This window comes from Procambarus clarkii, chromosome 15 (assembly GCF_040958095.1).
Source record: "Procambarus clarkii isolate CNS0578487 chromosome 15, FALCON_Pclarkii_2.0, whole genome shotgun sequence".
Classification (NCBI taxonomy): domain Eukaryota; kingdom Metazoa; phylum Arthropoda; class Malacostraca; order Decapoda; family Cambaridae; genus Procambarus; species Procambarus clarkii.
Window position 1 is genome coordinate 5,149,924 of NC_091164.1, and position 17,318 is coordinate 5,167,241.

At 40.1% G+C, this 17,318-nt stretch overlaps 2 non-coding genes across 2 annotated transcripts; both read right to left on the bottom strand.

Moving 5' to 3' along the window:
- Positions 1 to 13,309: 13,309 nt before the first annotated feature.
- On the bottom strand, positions 13,310 to 13,396 carry TRNASTOP-UCA (transfer RNA opal suppressor (anticodon UCA)). Its single transcript has one exon. It is a non-coding gene; the product is annotated as a tRNA-Sec (tRNA).
- A 1,158-nt stretch (positions 13,397 to 14,554) lies between these two features.
- Positions 14,555 to 14,641, bottom strand: TRNASTOP-UCA (transfer RNA opal suppressor (anticodon UCA)). Its single transcript has one exon. It is a non-coding gene; the product is annotated as a tRNA-Sec (tRNA).
- Between the last annotated feature and the right edge of the window lie 2,677 nt (positions 14,642 to 17,318).

The window sequence follows — 17,318 nt, forward strand, 5'->3', positions numbered from 1 at the left end:
GGGGTCCTGATTGGGTATGAGTCAGCCAATCAGAGCTCAGGAGGTTGAGTGACTCAGGGCCTGGAAAATACCCAGTGAGTTGCACGCTTGGTCATTCATCCAGCGTATATGGGAAAATAGAAAGTTGATAAAATAAATTAATACATCATAGACTCTCTGGATATTTTAGTTGTGATTTATTCATCACACACACACACACACACACACACACACACACCGGCCGGCCGAGCGGATAGCACGCTGGACAAGGGATCCTGTGGTCCCAGGCTCGATCCCGGGCGCCGCCGAGAAACGATGGGCAGAGTTTCTTTCACCCTATGCCCCTGTTACCTAGCAGTAAATAGGTACCTGGGAGTTAGTCAGTTGTCACGGGCTGCTTCCTGGTGTATGTGTGTGTGAGAAAAAAAGTAGTTCTCCCGTGTGGATGAATATTATGATGATGGATAATATAGGCAGGAATGAGGTGAGGTGAGATGAAAACAATGTCTTTGTTCACAAACAAAAGACTTATGTTTGATTCTTAGGGCTAGCCTCACCCAACTTTGCAGCATGACACATGGGGGTGTATACGAGTGACAATAGGCCAGTCGCGATCGGCCCCAGAAGCACCTTTTAAGAAATCTCGGCATTTATAGCGACCCCCTGCGATTTTCATGAAATCTGACATTGTGAATTTTGTTTTCCATAGAATACCTGCTTACTCCAGCCGTTTATTCGAAAAAGTGGAACACGAATACATTCGGATTATCAGAAGATTCTTTGTACCCGAATTCAGAAAACGGAGAGAGAATGAGAGGGAAGGTGATTGATTGATAAAGATTAAGCCACCCAAAAGGTGGCACGGGCATGAATAGCCCGTAAAAGAGGGAAGGAGTAGAATTATCAGGGAAAGTTTGTCAAGTTGGATATAATTCTTGCTATACATCCGAAAGTTTCTTGAAAAACCAAGGTAGTAAATGACCTGTTATCTATCATCTATTATCACAGATACTACGATTATCAGACCCTTGTCTCTCAGTCACCTTTTCTTAGTCCCCCGATGTCTTGTCATGGTGGAAGTGGGGTAATGTTTAATGTAAGGTCGAGGTTACAGTTAAAGCGAGGACACAGTTAAAGAGAGGAGACAGTTGAGGGCTCTTGTGTCCTTAAAGGAGAGGACACAGTTAAGGGGGAAGACACAGTTAAAGTGAGAACACACAGTTAAAGTGAGAACACACAGTTAAAGTGAGAACACACAGTTAAGGCTAGGACACGCTAAAGCGGGTAAAAAGAGACCAAATAAATACGCCTCATATAAAAAGTAAACTTTAGACAGACCTCTAAACAATAGGCTATAAGTGAAAATGTTTAGATTATAAAATAAATAAATAAATAAAAACTAATTTGGAAATCAAGTGGCAAATAGTTGACGTATGTTACTTCGTAACATAATAGATGTAAATTCTGCATAAGATTTCCAGCTGCGACTGCACAAATACACGAATTGAAGTGGAGGTGAAGAAACTGAAGCCTCGTATATTGGCCAATAAGATTGGACCTTTTAAAAATGTGGTCTAGATAAATGTTATTTTCCCTAAAAAGAAGAATACTGTACAGTGTTCGTTTCTTCTTAAGTTGGGCAAGAGTGTGAATCTTCGCGATCACCAGTTAGCTGCCAAATTTGATAAAGATACGGCGTAGATGAATTGGTGTTGGGTGGTAGTGGTGTAACGGCCTGCTGTATCTCTGCTGTATCAGGCCTATCTCTCCCCCCACCCCTCTTTTCCCTTTGTTTCATCTTCCCCCTCCCCATTCCTCTCCTCCCCTCCCCCCTCCTGCTTTAAACCCTTGTCAAGTACCGCTTGGTTGGGACATTGTCAGGGCCTAAGCGTTCCCCACTCCGCTCTCCGCTACACAGTATTCATCTATAGACATCCATATGTGGTGAAACACATGTGAAGAACCTCTCACACACTCACAGCTCCCTGACAAGAGGGAGCAGCTTAGCTTAGCTGCCAACACCCACACATCGTGTCAGCAAGGCGGACAGCCCGCCTGCTTTCATACCTCTCACTGTATTTCCCACTTCTATACTTCCCTTCACCTATGCCTCTCCTTCCTCTTTACTCACCCCCCCCCCCCCCAAAAAAAAAACTCCACTCTCATTTCCAGCCCTCTCACTCCCCTCTCATTCCTTCTCCATTCCCCACTCTGTGGTTTCCCTTTCTCCATTTCCCTACCATAGCCACTGACAGCGGTGTAACAAACTCAGCCGGTGCCGTAAACATTTTCCCCTGTCGAATTACCCATAGGCTAGAGGGTGGGTGGAGCCTAGGAAACTAGCATAGATTGTGGGTGGAGCCATTCCCCACTTGTAGGTTGTTGAACTAAAATTTAGTTAGTGTGTACTGGAAAGTGACTTAGGGAAAGTCTCCAAGGACCTCAGAAGGCCGTCAACATCTTGGCTAGTAGTGCAGTGAAAAGGTAATATGGTACTTGAGATTTTGTGTACTCAATTTATCTTTCACTCCAAAATGCCTCGATATAGGATTTATTAATAGCTAGGATATATTTACGTGTCAGTTTTTAAATAAAGTTTATTTTGTTTACTTTCGACGTTTTAGCTAATTTCCCCCCCCCCCTAATTAATTGAGTAATTTAATTGTCATATACCTGCTGTTTTTTGGAAGTTTCCCTGTGTTCATCCATTTCATTCTGAATTAAAGATGTCCCCTGATTCTCAGTAAGTAAATTAAAGAGTTTCTATAACTTTTCCAAGTCCTTAATTTCCCAAGTTTCCCCACGTCATTCGAGTAATTATTATTGGACTCCGTCTTCCCTTAGAGGCCAGTACTTGAGTCACAGTCAACAGGGGAATGATAGCAATGGATTATTAAATATTAAGGCATAACGTCAGGTTTTCTCAATTTATGAACATCCGTTATCTTGAGGTTATCTTGAGATGATTTCGGGGCTTAGCGTCCCCGCTGCCCGGCCTCCTTTTTGTTACACACACCCCCCAGGAAGCGGCCCGTAGCAGCTGTCTAACTCACAGGTACCTATTTACTGCTATGTACCTATTTACTTTGCCGTTCAGCATAGTTCGTGAGTACTCTTTTGGGTCAATTGGCCTGACCAAAGGTTGTTGTGTGGTGAGGGGGAGGTATTAAGTGGAGGAAAGTGTTACAAACCTGGTGTTATAGAGGCTGTGAGGAGTGGTAGGGGTTGTGAGGGAGTGGTAGGGGCTGTGAGGGAGTGGTAGGGGCTGTGAGGGAGTGGTAGGGGTTGTGAGGGAGTGGTAGGGGTTGTGAGGGAGTGGTAGGGGCTGTGAGGGAGTGGTAGGGGCTGTGAGGGAGTGGTAGGGGCTGTGAGGGAGTGGTAGGGGCTGTGAGGAGCGGAGAGGTAGGTGGGCCAGGGGAGGCTAAGGTCACCTTGGGCACGCTGCCCCACGCGACATAAGGTGCAAACACGTGAACAGCTGATGTCTCTTCCATGGACTACATCGTATCTCCGTGGTGTTAAATACTGTATAGTGACATAATAGCGTCACCGTACGGTGCTAAAAGCTACACTTACAGCATTGTTTCACAGTAGTGCTCAGGGATACAGTGACTGGCTACCTGTCATTGGGCTAGGGTCGTTAAAGTCGCAGCCGACCCCCCCTGACGCATTCATAAATTTTAACGTATTGTGTACTAAAAACAGTTTTTCTCATATAAATAATTATCAGTATTTTATATTAGAGTTTTATGTATATTTAGGTGTACATTAGGTTAGGTTTGGTGTTTATAGATTCTATTGGCAATTATTTGCATTTGTAGTACGTGGTTGAAGCATTTACAGTTCGAACAAAATTCTTCAGTGATGCACTTGTTCCGGAAGTGTTCGGACGTCATCATTCAGAGCAGCCCGTCCTCCAAACAATGACCCCAAAGTGATTCCATGCACCCGCCAAACCCCCTGTTTATGAATAAAAAGCGGTTTACACACGACTCACAACTGATTTCGTTCGAACACTTCCGGAACAAGTGCTTCACTGACGAATTTTGTTCGAACCACAACGCTGTCAATGCTTCACCCATGTACTACAAATACAAATAATCGCAACAGGACCTAAACACCTAACCTAACCTATGCCTATATATGCACAATATGCTAATATATTATGATATTAATTTATATTTGAGAACACTCTCGTTTGAATGAACAGCATGTTAAAGTTAATGAATGCGTCTGTGGGGTCGACCGCTGGATGTAATGGACTTGAGTCGAGGACGGGTTGTGTGAGTCTTGTGTAAACCGTTTTTATTAAAAAACAGGGGGTTTGGCGGGAGCATGGAATGGACTTTGGGTCTTTGTTTGGAGGACGGGCTGTTGAATTACGTGGGTGAAGTATTTACGTATTGAGATTCGAACAGAAGTAGTCAGCAAAGCACTGTTCGAGAAATATTCGAACCTCATTAATTCTGAGTCGTGTGTAAAAGTAATTGCATTAATAAACGAGACAAATGTACAGACAACGTTTCATTAATACAATAAATTTACGTTTCTGGTGAGCTAGTTACATATCATTTTAATTTGCTAATATATAACAATATTGATTTATATTTGAGAAAACTGAATGAACAGAATGTAAAAATTGACGAATGCGTCTTTGGGATCGACCGCTGGATGGAATGGACTTGGTCTGAGGACAGGTTGTGTGTAAACCGTTTTCCATTCATAAACAGGGGGTGTGTTGGTTGCATGGAATGGACTTTGGCCTTTTTTTTATGAGGAATGGCAAACCGCTGTATGGCGACAAAAGGTTACACCCTGTTCCTGTGCCAGGTAAGTCCACAACGGGCTCACCATAGCCCGTGCTACTTGGAACTTTTTGCTCCCAGTAGCTTAATCTATAACAACAACAACGGTGTATGGGATGGATTTGATCTGAGGACGGGTTAAAATACTTTTTACCCATGCACTTCAAATACAAATAATTACCAACAGATCCATAAACACATGATCTACACCTAACTTTACATAGAAATTGAATATACCTTATATATGAGAACAAACCAATTTTTAATACACATTATGCTAAAATTGACGAATGCGCCTAGAGGAAGGATGCCCGCCGCTCTAACGAGCCTGAGGACGGGCTGGTTCAGAAGGTATATCACTGCTCAGTTATTGCAACTGTGCAAGCCAAAATTGTAAAGCAATTCAAGGAAAAGCTACCCGCAGAGCACTATTATATATAACTTAATTACCGCCGTCCCCCCTATTGTTTACCAAGAGCGAGGAAAGTGTTCTAGCTGCTCTCATCTATCCCACAGAAACTGACTACGATGTGAAGGAAGCCTGTCCTGTGACGATTGTGGAGATGGCGTACCTCGCTCCTTCGCCTGGGTCTGCCTGGCCAAGTACAGACCCATCAAGGACGGACGTCGCTCCCTCGCCTGGGTCCACTTGGCCAAGTACTGACCGATCAAGGACAAAGTGTACACATTCCTCTCTGTGTTCATTCTGGTATGTCATATAAAACTATTTAACTTTACACAACAAAATATTTTTAAACAATTATATCGCATAAACATGAAACAAAAAAAGTTATTTGTTGTTTTAAAACTGATAGTTTATAGTATAAATGAAATGCATAAACTATATAGACAGTTGCATAATAAGTCACCGTTTAGACTATTCATTTTGTAAAATCCCTATTTTATACTATTCATTTTGCAGAGGACCTCAGAAAGAATTCAATAACTGAACATAACTTTTTCAAGGCCTAGTATAATACATATGTGTACTAAAAAAAAAAGGTGGCTAAGATTGCATTTGACAGGACCAGGACAGACTAGGTTTATGGTTAGGCTGTTTCAGTTTTTTTATTTTCTTAGAATTCGAATGACACAAATACTGTTCATTAATATAGCATTCTATATTTTGTACATCTCATCCATGGTAGCTATTATACTACTACCATTTTTGGAAGATGTGTTGCATATATCAGATAGTTCTGAATTATGCCGATACATTTAATCCTTAACGAAGTACAAGGTGTTACTTCTTGTTACCTATGATCCCAACAATAACAGTACCACAAGGCGATGGTAAAAATACAAATAAAATTGTTGCCTCTATGTCTGGCAACAGTGTTCCACTGGCATCTACATCGCCATTTTTTTTAACGGATTTCACCCACGTTAGGAGACCTTTCGTCATCTGGAGTGTCGTATGGTTTTGTTTGTCCTTTTGATTTGTTCAGATCTGGAACCTATGTTTATGGGCAGCACAAAACGTCGACCAGACTGTGCGACACAATGGTGGCCAGGATCAGGTTGGGTTACCGTTACCTGTGGCAGGTGGCTGCAGGTGACGGATCTCCCAATCCTGAGCACTCCAGGTGCAAACTCTGTGAGCAGGAACTGGGACATGATCTCCCACACTACATCACCGGATGTCCAGTTATCAGACCATTCAAACCCGTTGGCATGAGGTACCTGGAACTTAGCGGTTACTTTATTCACTCTCGTGTTCTTGAGGATATCCTCATATTGCTCCAAAATTTGCCAGTGCTGGCTACTGAACATATGGCCTTGTATGACTAGCCATCCTGCGAGATGGGGACTTTTATTACTACTGCTGCCTTATTCACTCTTGTGTTCATGATATCCTCATAATGTACCAAGAGTTTGCCAGTGCAGACTACTGATCACATGCCTCCGTATGACTAACCATCCTGTGTGATGCGGATTTTTAGCATCACGTAGCTAGCTTTTTTGACACACTGCAGAAGGCCTATTGGCCTTCTGCAACAGGCCTTTGTGACACACTGCCTCGTCTCGACGAGGCAGCCCCTATTTATAACCACCCAATCCCACTCATATACATGTCCAACCCACGTTTGAAACAATCGAGGGACCCCTTCTCCACCACGTTACACGGAAATTGGTTCCACAAATCAACAACTCTGTTACCGTACCAGTATTTACCCAAGTCTTTCCTAAATCTAAACTTATCCAATTTATTCCCATTATTTCGTGTTCTGCCTTGTGTTGATACTTTTAATACCCTATTAATATCCTCTTTATTATGTCCATTCATCCACTTGTAAACCTCTATCATGTCATCCCTAATTCTTCGCCTTTCCAGTGAATGCAATTTAAGCTTTGTTAATCTCTCTTCATATGACAGGTTTCTAATTTGGGGAATTAATTTTGTCATCCTACGCTGGACACGTTCAAGTGAATTTATATCCATTCTATAGTACAGCGACCAAAACTGAACTGTATAATCTAAATAATCTAAGATTGTTCAAAGGTTATAGATTCAAGGGTGTTGAGAGAAGAGATATTTCAAGGTTGCTGAATATATCAACACATACAAAAACACGAGACACAAGGTATATATTGGATGAATTTATTCAGAAAATATTTTGATAAATTCTGGTTTGGAAATAGGCTTTTAGGTCTATGGAATAAACTGCCGGGAAGCATAATTTACGTGGGATTGCGGGATTGTTGCAATCATAGAATTTGGTTGGGGGATAATTCAGTTTTTTTATCTTATAATTCAAAAGTACAACAGAATTTTAAACTTTATAATTATTTGTGTATTACTTTAACTGTCCATTTATTTCATGGAAATTAAGGAAGTTTGAGTTAGCCAATTATTGTTAAGCAGGATTAGGTCGCATCTGCCACTAAGTGTCGCCTCGTGCGGCCTAAAAACCCTTTTAAATTTTCCTCATTCTGAAGTTATTATGTTCATCAATTGTTCGTCTGGTCCGGACAGCCCGTGAATCTCACTGGCCCCCATGAGGTGAAGTTAACAGTCTTGTCGGAACGAGGTCACTAGTTACCTCCATTATCTCTCATCGTGCAAGTAAAGGTAGCCGGTAGCATGGAGAATGGTCCAGGACGGACCGAAACGTCGTCGTCCCTTCAACTTCTAGTGTGTGGTCTGGTCAACATACTTCAGCCACGTTATTGTGACTCATCGCCTGCATAAAAGGTAGCCCACATATCTCCATATTTACGAGCTCACTATAGCCCGTGCTACATGGATATTTCGTTCTGAATTAACTAAATCTAAAACAGAAACAAATCTCCATATATTCTTACTGAACACTTTGTCAACCAGCGGCTGGACACCCTCATAAATACTGTCAAGCAATATCCTCCCCTGCGATAGCAGCCTGACGATTTAAATGCGACCTCAGCACACGATATACATTCACTAAAAAAAAAAATACCACTTACGGGCTATTCATGCCTGTGCCACCTCTTGGGTGTCATAATCTTCATCAACCAATCAATCACTTTGTCAGGCTTTTAATTCAAGATCTTTGAATGGTTACCTTAGTGTGCCAAGACCCGTTGAATACTTTCATTCACTTTATTGTGTAAATGCTGACCCCGTATTTGGGAACAGAGAGAGCGAAATCTCTCAAGATCTTTTTTTTTTTTTACTGCTTGCAAAGTAGACCAGTAAGGGTTGCCACATATCCGGTCTGACATTACATAAATAATTAAATGTAAAAGAAACAATAATTCTTAGCATTTCGCGTATTATACATTATATGCAATAATAATACACGAACGCACTCTGCACAATTGTATCCCCGAATCCCAAGCAAAGTTACCTCATACTTTCATCTTATCACGTTAATGTAAATGGCCGTCTATCTTGATCCATAACACTCTCGAGATACCATGTTTGTCAACAACGCTGTCATAGCTATCATACCACATCACCGGGAACAGCACGCTTCGCTCACGTGTAAAGCTGGCACTACACACAGCTGCAAAGTCCGATATGACGTTACTTATCACACAATCCTACAGTCGAATAGAATCCCTATATTACACGAACACACGGCCTGGATATCGGATAGAGTCCCTGAATTACACGAACATATGACTTGGACGTTGGATAAAATCCCTATATTACCCGAAACTAGAAATAAAAATGAATTTTGGAGCATTGATTTTCCAATTACCATCGACAGTAAAAAGAAACATAAGAAATATTGAGAAAATTCTTGTTAGAATTATTAATCTTACTTTTTCGGTCATATTTAACAACATATGTTTACAAGAAAGACTGCTAGCAAAATATACTAATATATATATATATATTGTCGTAGAAAGGAAGCTTATCTTATGGTACTGGTTTTATATGGAACCTGCTGAAGCCTTACCACTGTCTATCCCATCGTTAAATTGAATTATTCTAAATCTGTAAATCACTAAAGTGGGGGAGAAAAGGACACATAGTGGAGGGTGGAGAGTGACCGGAACAACAGGCCGAAACATAGCTTAAAACACAATTTTAAGGGCAAATATGACAAGAAACCCGCGGAAATTCACTATATACAAAATGAATGTACGAAATAGACAAGGCTTGAATTCTGCCTATAATCTGAAAACTTAAAAACTATTCCCGATAGCCGCGTGTCTATTTCCCTATGACGCAACAAGCCTCGTTCAAAGACACATTTGCTCTTTGATTATACATTGTGCAGCTTACTTTCAAAGCGAATTCACTGCATTAACCTAAAAAGAAAACAATCAAAATCTGAAGGTTAAGTTGAGGTTACTTAACCATCGGCTTAAGACTTAGCCTTAACTCGTCTTTAGGTTTGAGACTTAACTCAAGATGAGTTAAGTCTAGAGGAAGCGTCAAGGTCAGAGGGCCTCAGCAACACGTTAGTGTTTTCCTTGTTATGGACATGCTTACGTCACTACCTCAGTTCATTGGCACCCGAATAATTCATTGGCATGATGAGGCTATTGTATATATATCAGCCAATATGATGTTTAATATATTTTTTCTTTCTCGTCTTTTTTATTTGAATTATATAACCATTACAAAGAATTTTCTAATTCTAAGTAATTATGATATGAAAGCGCCAAGTCAGGAAGACTATGTTGATCGTAGGTATAGGGGGAAAGGAATGGTGCCCAATCAGTTGGACGGTCGGGGATTCAACACCGACCTGCATGAAGCGAGATCGTCGCTCTACCGTCCAGCCCTAATGGGTTGGGTATTGAGGGGAGAGAGATAGAAGGGGGGGGGGATGTCTGAACAGGGGGAAGGAGAAAGGGAGATATAATGGCAGAAAGAGGGGGGAGGTATAGAGTGGGAAAGATGTTTGAGAGGAGAGGAGTGAGTGGGAATTTTGAGGGAGAGGGGAAAGAAAGGGGGAGATAGGGAGAGAGATATATGAGAGAGGAGGAGGAGGGAGAGTCCCAGGCACAGTCGGGGTAGCCTCTTGGTTTATAATATACAGTGCATGAAAACTGATTCACACACGTCTTCAGCTTCCAAATAGAATCGTAACTTAACAATTAAATAATACTTCATATGATCTCAATAATCAGGATTTTATGAGGTGAAGTAGGATATAACGGCTTTATGCTTGCAGCATTCGTTTAGGGACATTAATGCTATTCCTGTTATTTGTGACGCATAAGCCTCACATATTCAGTGCAGGTGATTAACGTCCTCACGCACAGTATACAGGCGGTGATAGACCTCACGCACAGTGCAGGCGGCCAAAGTCCTTATGCACAATGCAGGTTGTGAAAGTCTTCATATAAATAATAGACTGCAAGCGATTGAAATTCACAGGGAACAATTTTTATTCCGAATTTTACCCCTTAAGACGAGTTTATAGAACAGTATCACCATAATGACTGAGCATTTATTTCCCCAGAGTAGCATGTACAGTAGGCACCCCCACCCCACACTCCCAATAGGAATAAAACCTGCTGGATTGTCCATCCTAATTTAATTTTAATTTTTCCCCAAGGGGCGAATTTATTGGGCAGCGCCACTCATCCTGTGAGTGTCACTTGTACCCAGACAGAGCAGATGTTTCAAGAACGAGTACAATACTAGAACTTTGCGAGATTTCAATGCGCCAGATATTAATTGCTAGGAGGGGCCTGATTTTTGCCCCCCCCCCCCCTCTTTTTATATTTTTTGAATTTGCTCAATGGCCTGATTTTGCTTCCGTAGGCGCTACCTGGTAAATACTGAGAGGTAATCGTCACCATTACTTCAGCGAGTCGAGCGTCACCATCTCCTCGCTGTATGGGACGTCTTAACAACACAAGTGTCTATGTGTTGCTGTTGGCTCGTTCACTAGGTGGCGGAGCAGCGGGGACACTGGGCGAGGGCCAGTGCGGACATGTGCCCCACACCCTCCCCTCCTCCAAGGCCATTAACCCCCACCTTACACGTGAGGGTGTTCGAAGGGGGAAGGAGGGGTTCCGGGGAGGGGGGAGGAGTAGATGGCACGTGGAATTCGCGAAAGGGCCGAGGGAGCGAGCGAGTTTTAGAGAGAGCAGAAGTCGAGCGTGTGGATTGGATTGTTCGTTGGCAACGGGTTCCATGATGGAACCATTCTTCGAAGAAGACGACTTTTGACTCTTGTTAACAGACTTAAGAAGTTTCCTTTCCCATAGCTCATGTTAAGCATTACTCCAACTTTTTCCTGAAACACGTCCCACCAATTTTGTGCAAATGAATAATTTACTTAGTTTACACACAATGTAAGTACATTTCAAATGTACAATCATTTATGTTTAAATTAAAGCGTTTTATTTAATTTTATTTTATGTGTATTGTTAGTTTTTCATTAGTATTAAATTTAATGTCAAGTTACATGTATGATAATGGATAAAGCGGAAGACAAATGTGTACCGGGTATTTTCATTTTGAGAGAACATGGTCCAAATTCGAGTCAGCCTAGCGTGAGGCTGTTGAAAGCAGAGCGCCTTGGGTTGCAGCTGCTAGCTAGCTTCTGGTTATCCACAAATTAGGGCCAGGTAGGCAACCTTGACAATATTGGCCTTACACATAACAGTAAGGCTGCTGATATCTCTCTGGTGTCGAATGTTCAGATTTTAATTTTAATTTTGCCCAGAGGGGCGAGTTTATTGGGCAGCGCCACTCATCCTGTGAGTTGACACACCGCCATAGCAGCATCTACAGCACTCCCCAATAGGAAGAAACCCCGTTGGGTTGTTCATCCTGTCACTTGTACCCAGACACAGCTGGGACATGCTTAACTGTCTCAAGTAAACACCTTCTCAGATGTACTGACAAGATCAACTAAACTGGGTCAAGACTACAGATGACTCATGTCTTCTTGCACGGTACTCAACCTTGTCTAGAATTTGGATAAATAATGGCATGGGAAAAGACGTCCAGTCCATGAAGGTTAAGAAGGTACGGGAAGTGTCATAGGACTGTAATTGTTTTGACTACAATTTAGACGTATGAACGTAATTTAGATGTAAGATGTAAAATGTATGTAAAAGATGTAAAAGCTAAAGACGAACGACGTAAAGAGCGTACGTCTTTAGACGTATGTTCAAGTATATATAATAGCTGATTAGTCATTAAACTATTGTAGCGGTCTCAATACCTCTCCCACGATTGATTAAAAACTTTCATCCCATACCAACGAATCAAACTAATATACCAAATAACATTATAAATAGTTGCAAATGTTAACAGCACTAGTAAAAATGTAAGAGCACCATTACCTATGAAGCTCTGTCTCCAGCAGTCACCGGCGCACCTCTGAACTGCCAACAAAGTGCGTGCCGCCAGGTGGGCGGAGTCTCTGAGGGATCTACGTCATCCTCATGCCATATTTCCTCTGGTTTATTTGCCCTAAATACTTGTGTATTTAGGCTATTGTATGTATTATTTTGCAATTTGTCGTTTAGATAGGTTAAGATTTATCCTACAGTCGTGTTTATCACAGTTAAAATACATCTACAGAAGAACTCCAGTCAGCATTGACGATTGAACACCGATAATTATATTCGTATTTTTATACCTTAATTTTAGGCCTAGTGTACTTTGACCTTCATGGTTGGTAAATATAAGGTTATTCTCGATTTCTGTTACCTGGGGAAAAATCTTCAGCTGTGGCGAGAAACGCAGAGAATGAACAATACTTAACAATGTTACTATGGAAACGGCATCTCAAACAAGCTCCACCCACTACGCCCGCCATGCCAATATATTTCCTGCGTTTTTATTTTTTTCCATTAGTGAATAATGTAAAATTCCATGAGTTTTTATTTTAACTAATAGTAAAATTAGACGTACCGTATTTAGGATCACGTTACTAGCAAGCGATATGAAATAAACTGATTCTGGTGCAGCAGGAAGGATTCGATACGGGGACACTTCCAGCGTAAAGGGTGACGGACGACACATATTATCACGCACAGTTCGCTGTAACTATAAAACTCAGACCTGCTGATGAGCGTAGGGGACGACGGGAAGGGATGCGACCTTCCTGGTGGTAGGGGGTCGCCCAGTAGGTGGAGTCGAACCACTCTGGCGCTAGCCAGCTACAGGTTTGAAGCCTGCACCCCGGACCCCCGAGGCTCAACTGGGCATCAAGATCTCGGACAGTAAAGTATCACTATTCACCCAGTCTTACTCACTCGCTACTTGGAACAAAAGTTCTATGTAGCACGGGCTATGGTGAGCCCGTAGACTGATAAGTAGAGTCAGTCGAATTATTAGGTTGCATGTTCTTAACAATTACTCAGTATACCAAGTTTGCATAGTGTCTGTAAGCTCACGCTATTTAATAATCATTATTATTATTATTGTTAGTAATTATTATTATTTAGATTAGATTAGATTTTTTTATTCAGGTAAAGGTATTACATTGGAGATGAGTTACAAATATAATGTTGGATTTAAAGAGAGTGCTAGTACATGCAATACCTAAAGCCACTAGTACGCATAGCGTTTCGGGCAATAATAATGATATTATCATTTGCATGATAGTTCAAGTTAAAATATATTTATTGAGACAAGGAAAAAATAGGTTGCAGGGCCTATTTAATACCTCTTATATGCCTATCACTGCTCACAAGATGGGTATAGGGTGCATATTAAATAAACTAAACATTAGTTTCCATAACCACATTTATGTTTATGAGATATTTGTGTTGATTTAACATATGCCTATTTAGACACATTTTAGCAACATATATTTATTTAACCCTATTTATCTTTGTTTAACTCCATATTAACTCAACTACCAGCCTCAAAGCAATTAAAGAATAAAAGGAGCATGAAAAAGATTATGAAGTCGACGTTAGACACCTTATAACAGAATATTAACCAATTGTAAAGGAATTTTTTTATAGTAAACAAAAAGCCCAGCAGAGTTTCAACATAATGTAATATGGTGCTCAACCCTGCCGTTATTTTATTATTTGTTATTTTCTAAACCAAATAGATTTGTTATTAACAAACTTAGGTATACATAGCAATGTGTTGCTACTCTATTCTATATGAAAGATTATACAGTGTAGATAAAAAAAACTAGCTATATGTTCAGTGTTTAGCTCTTGTAAAAATCATAAAATTATTATTTAGTCAAAATCTATTTTTGTATTTCGTCCGCCACCCTTCCAGCGTAAAGGGTGACGGACGACACACATTATCACGCACAGTTCGCTGTAACTATAAAACTCAGACCTGCTGATGAGCGTAGGTGACGACGGGAAGGGATGCGGCCTTCCTAGTGGTAGGGGGTCGCCCAGTAGGTGGAGTCGAACCACTCTGGCGCTAGCCAGCTACAGGTTTGAAGCCTGCACCCCGGACCCCCGAGGCTCAACTGGGCAACAAGATCTCGGACAGTAAAGTATCACTATTCACCCAGTCCCCGTAGACTGATAAGTAAAGTCAGTCGAATTATTAGGTTCTATGTATGAATATATATATATATATATATATATATATATATATATTATCATCATGCACTTGGCGGTGGCGAAAGGGTTACACTTAAGAAAGCTCATATAATGTCTGCGGAATGAGTACGAGGTTTTAATTCACTAATTAAATTTACCAACTAAAAGTGCATAAACTATTGATGGACATACTAACAAACTATGTAATTAGCTCATTAATAATGTAATTTGCTTAGCTAAAGGAATATTGGGATTTGGTTGCAGGGTCTATTGAATACCTCTTCTATGCATATCACTGCTCACAAGATGGGTATAGGGTGCATATTAAATAAACTAAACAAATTAGTTTCCATAACCATATTTATGTTTATGAGATATTTGTGTTGATTTAACATATGCCTATTTAACCACATTTTAGCAACATCGTTATGTTTATTTAACCCCATTTATCTTTGTTTAACTCCATATTAACTCAACTACCAGCCTCAAAGCAATTAGAGAATAAAAGGAGCATGAAAAAAATTATGAAGTCGACGTTAGACACCTTATCACAAAATATTAACCAATTTGACTTTCGGCTTGAGTTCTAACATACATAACAAATTGTAAAGGAAATTTTTTATAGTAAACAAAAAGATCAACGCAGTTTCAACGTAATGTAATATGGTGCTAGCTGAACCCTGCCGCTATGTTATAATTTTTTGTTTTCTAAACCAAATACATTTTTTATTAACAATTTAGGTATACATAGCAATGTGTTGCTACCCTATTCTATATGAGAGATATACAGTGTAGATAAAAAAAACTAGCTATGTGTTCAGTGCTTACCTCTTGTAATAATCATAAAGTTATTATTTAGTCAAAGTCAATTTATTTTTGTATTGAGGCAGATATTTTCTGCCCTGATTCCCTGTATGACTAACCATCCTGTGAGATGGGAATATTAGATGAACTTATAACCAATTGGATGACGCAAGAGGTAAACCCAGTTACAGGTAGCTGCTTATGGACTATAAGTAGCACGTTCTTCACTGCCAGGCGTACAAGTCACACTGGACAAGGTAAACTCTAGTAATGTATCACTATTAACTTGTACTTGGAAGTACAAATGAAAATAAAAGTATATAATATAAATATTGTATTTAGTAGACATTATTATTAAGCTCAAGTGATGAGTGAGAGTACCTCTTTAAATATCTCAATAAATGTTTTGTGTAGTCATTAGCCAAAAACAGATATAACATATAATTTACTTCATTTTTCGCTTAAATTTTGTGAACAAAAGTTAGGAAATGCCCTTCAACACTATATCTGTGATTGCCCTTTTTGTCAGTGATTTCAGACCAAATGGTATGAGGTACTTTGAGCTCTGTAATTACTTCATACACTCAGGAATATTGGAAGATATTCTTGTGCTGTACCCAGACTTTGTTAGTGGAGGCTAATAGATCAGCCTTACATTTTATGTTCTCTTAATACACCAAAGAATCTAAATATAACTTAAAAAATATGATACGAAGGGAAATGTACATTATCTACATTTCCATGCGAAAATATTTCATCAAACATTATAATTATTTCCTAAAATCTTAATGAAGTTTACCAAATTTGCCACTACTTAGTAGTGGCAAATTTGTAGTGCATGCAGTTCGTGAGCTCCTTGTGTGATTATAATCTATCCACCGCTGCCCACTGCATAAAGTGTTACTAGTTCAGCAAAAATGTAAATTGTTTCTCTTCATGAACGATGACAGTTGATCTGAACCCATATTATGTAGCAGCAACCTTTCCACCCAAAGGGAGGGTACAATATCCATTATAAATTAAACTAAACCTGACTTAATTATAGTCAACATATTTCCAATTATAACCATATGAATTGCAGATAAAATAAATACTCTATCAATTGTACGTCAATCGATGGATAACTGAACACTATTGCAAGCTATCACTTAACATCATAACACTATACAACACTGTCTACTAGGTACACTATATGAAGGGGAGTACTGCGTGTCAAAAAGCTAGCTACGTGATTTTTAGCATCACGTAGCTAGATTTTTGACACGCTGTACTCCCCTTCATATAGTCTAGGGTAGCAGCACAAATGCAGATGTACCTAAATGTGTTAAAAAAAAATGTCTAGTGAGTGCACGGCCCAGTCACCAGGTCAAGGATACAACTTAAGAGAAAGTGAAATTATTATAGTAAGCTAACGCATGCAGACACACAGGTGTTAGACATATGTACAAAATGAATGTACGAAATAGACAAGGCTTGAATTCTGCCTATAATCTGAAAACTTAAAAACTATTCCCGATAGCTGCGTGTCTATTTCCCTATGACGCAACAAGCCTCGTTCAAAGACACATTTGCTCTTTGATTATACATTGTGCGGCTTACTTTCAAAGCGAAGACCAATACTAATAACCCTGACACCATTAAATGTATTTAATGTATATTAGCGGCTTAGCAAGAATATACCATTTGATCACCAAAAGTTGTACCTACACAACCCATTGATGGGGGGGGGGGGACCGTTGACAAGCCACCGGCTTCCTGTCCTCGTCGAAGCCACTTGAGTTAGTGGCCCTCAGATAAATTCAG